The sequence below is a fragment of the Otolemur garnettii genome, unplaced genomic scaffold, assembly GCF_000181295.1.
Source record: "Otolemur garnettii isolate 467f Iridium unplaced genomic scaffold, OtoGar3 scaffold00039, whole genome shotgun sequence".
NCBI classification, from domain to species: Eukaryota; Metazoa; Chordata; class Mammalia; order Primates; family Galagidae; genus Otolemur; species Otolemur garnettii.
The window spans coordinates 14297024-14300623 of record NW_003852434.1 but is presented as its reverse complement, the minus strand read 5'-3'; the positions used below and the strand labels follow the sequence as shown (position 1 = coordinate 14300623).

The following is a 3600-nucleotide window of genomic DNA, read 5'->3' as shown; positions in this document are numbered from 1 at the left end:
GGAAAATTAGGTTAGGCCCTTCATAAGTTCAACAAGTGTTTCTCAGTTCCTTGTCTGGGCCTGCTACCATGCGAGACAGAAGGTGCAGCTACGTGTCTACCTCCCGCCCTGTTCTGAGGGCACAGGGCAGACAAAGTATCAGAATGGTCATGACTTTACAAAGAACCGCAAAAAATACAGGCGCTAGCTTCCCTATATGTCCCAGCCGAGGACAATTTCTTTTGCTCCTGAACTTTCACGGAACATTATCTGCAGCTTTCAAATTACTTACTACTTTCTCTCTCTATCCAATTTTATTCTAATTACTTTGACTGTTGGATCCTTTAAAACAGGATTATTGCTACTTCATTCTCGTGTCTTCTAAAGTGAATATGTGCCAGTATATAGATGAAATATATACAAATTATTAAATATATTCAATATATAAGAGGCATGTTAAAATATTAATAGTAAAATTAAGAGGTATGAGCTTATGAATGATAATTCATTTTCTTTTTAATTTCATATGTACTTTCTAAATAATATACAAGGAGCATATCTTGAGTCTTCCCATATACACATACATATCCAATAAAATAACTAACTCCCCCCCCCCGAAAGTATCACACTGGAATAACAGGCATGCATTTCAATTATGAGGCAAGATTATATTAAGGGTTGTACACTTGGAGCTTTAAAAATATATATAGTTTTAGCCTGAAGAAACAATGGGCAGTTACAAGTATAGTTTGTATTCTGCTCCAAAGTAAAACTATTTTCTTAAACCTCCAACCTGGGGTAGAAAAGAACAGAGCCATATGCAATGACATCACTTCATGAAGACAAGACACAGCATCTATAATTATCCAGTTTTCAAAAAAGAGAAAAAGAGTTCGTTGAAGTATGGTCTCTGGGAAGCATTTGTCTCCGTGTTTTCTCTAAAGAACAACTTCATTACAGAGACGGTAAAAGTCAAGAACTGGAGTATAAAAACTGTCATTTTTATCTCGTGATGTTGGTTATAATTAGGAATTATTTGTTTTCAAATACAAATAAAAATACATTGCTGTCCTTAAGTTTAAGACACCGCTAAACAGGTGATGGACAAACACCCAGACTTTGCCTCAGTTCCAGGGGACTCCGATTGGAGAGGCCGTACCTTCAATGTCCTGCTGCCTGTTCACACGGCGCTAACGCCATGCACTTTACTCTGCCCAAAGCGCCTCCAGGGAGGTGAGGAAAACAGGAGCCCTAGGAAAGCAAACTAGTGTTAAGCCATGTGAGGATTTAAGGCTCCTTGCCACACTGCCTGGGATTGAGCCGCTCTGCCAGTAGCCCCTTCTGGAGTTGCTGCTGGGCCGGGGCTCAAGGATTCTCTGCTTCACCTGTGTTTTTGAGGGGAAATTTTAAGGTTGACTTCACAAAGATCATGACTCATTTTTCCTATTCATATATTGGCTGCAAAAGAATCAGCACTTTCTCCTCTTAAGTTCCTTTACTAGGCTCTGAGTACCAGGAAGAAAATGTCTTCATGTAAGCTACTGAGATGACACTCACATCACTTAAAGTGGAGATGCCTCTTCGTGCAACTCCTGAGAGCAGTGGAATTAGCTTAGAACTTGTAGCTTAGTACTTGAACTTATGAAAGTGATGACATCATGTAATTGATAGTTTTAGAAGATACAGATGAATTTTTGCAATAGACAGCCATCCAACTTCAGTTAGGGCAAAGTGAGAAATTTCAGAAGTCCATTCTCAGAAGTTGCATTTTCAAATGTCCTATATTCTGAGAATTTAACAAAATCTGAGTGTTTATATGAAGCCCATGTGTCTCTAGCAACCTTGAATTTCCCCATCTGCATTGTAATCAATGAATCTGTACAAGCGGAGGGACTGTTAACATTGGGCTATTTTAAACAAAAATATAGGATGTTTCTTATTTTAAGAAATTAAAACAAGGGTTAGGTATAAAACTTTTTTTTTTTTTTCAGTTTTTGCCCAGGGCTGGGTTTGAACCCACCACCTCCAGCATATGGGGCTAGCACCCTACTCCTTTGAGCCACAGGCACCACCCAGGTATGAAACTTTCAATTATGTGCTAAAAATTAGTGTAACATACACGTTAACTCTATAATTTCAAAAGTTACCTTTTTCTTTCTTTCTTTCTTTTTTATTTTTGTAGAGGCAGAGTCTCACTTTATTGCCCTCTGTAGTGTGCTGTGGTGTCACAGCTCACAGCAACTTCCAACTCCTGGGCTTAGGCGATTCTCTTGCCTCAGTCTCCCGAGTAGCTGGGACTACAGGCGCCCGCCACAGTGCCGGGCTATTTTTTTGTTGCAGTTTGGCTGGGGCTGGGTTTGAACCCACCACCCTTGGTATATGGGGCCAGCACCCTAACCCACTGAGCCACAGGTGCTGCCCCCCAAAAGTTAACTTTTCTTAATCATTGCTGGTTCTGTGGGTCTCTCTCCCTCTCTCTAATTGACCAAAATATTTAATAGTTTATACTAAAATGTTACACGTACGAGAAATAGTAGAAAAGCTTATATGTATACTAAAACTTTATTTAGGAAGTTAGCTAAACTTTAGGAAGAATCGCACCCAGTTATATTGTGAAGTAGATTAATCTCAAATTTATCTTAACTACAGTTCAGTTTCTCAGTTAGGACTACTATTTTTATTTAGATACGTGCTTATTAAGAAATATGAAATCAAATAACTTGGTTTAAAGAGTTATAACAATATATATTCAGCATAAAAGTGTATTTCCTCTTTGAAAAATGTTTGGTGAATTTCAATACTCTATTCTAAATCAATTTGATGCTAATGTTTTCAACTAAACTTTACTAAACACAGTCAGACCTAGAGGATAACATGGTAAGTAGTTCAGTTAGGCTGGCTTTAGAATTCTATCCACAATTATCCAGTTAATATCTAAAATAATTCTAAGTATGCTGGAGAATTTCAACTCTGCCATTTGAAAAAAGAATCTTTTAAAAAAATGACTAGATTAAGTTAGGATCAACTGCAAACTATTTAAATGTTTTATGTTAATAAAATAAAAAGTTAAACAGACACTGGAAATCGCTAAGTGCAGTTATCAAGTTTTTCCTCTCCTCAAAGATAGCAAGCAATATTAATAAAAACAGCAACATTAACTACAGAGTCCTTTAAATAAACTTCATAAAATAAAGTTACTTCCCTGTAACTTAAAGTGTGGACTGACAAACACAAGTGTCTTCTTTTATGTTTCTTGTTTATTGTTAAGCAATTTGATATGTGTTACAATATAACAACAGGGAATATATGGTCTAATTGGATCACAGTTATTCCAAAGCTATTTCTCTCATAAACCCCTAATGTCACTGGTTCCACCATAGGAGATTCCGTGCAACTCTCATACTATAAAATTGTTTTCTTTTTAGAAATAACACATTAATATAAATGTGAATTTTCAAAAGTAAAAATGATTCAATAAGTTGGATGGGGCGGCACCTATGGCTCAAAGGAGTAGGGTGCCAGCCCCATATTCAGGAGGGTGGTGGGTTCAAACCCAGCCCCAGCCCCAGCCAAAACCTGCCAAAAAAAAAAAAGAAAAAGAAAAGAAAAGAAAAAAGAAAT

General features: G+C 37.1%; 1 protein-coding gene across 1 annotated transcript in view; it reads right to left on the bottom strand.

The window, feature by feature from the left end:
• Nucleotides 1-1215, bottom strand: part of RASSF6 (Ras association domain family member 6) — a 44108-nt gene extending 42893 nt beyond the window's left edge. Inside the window, exon 1 of the mRNA XM_023513419.1 lies at nucleotides 1139-1215. The gene's annotated coding sequence lies outside the window, so the exon portion shown is untranslated. The remainder of the gene's footprint in view (nucleotides 1-1138) is intronic.
• Between the last annotated feature and the right edge of the window lie 2385 nt (nucleotides 1216-3600).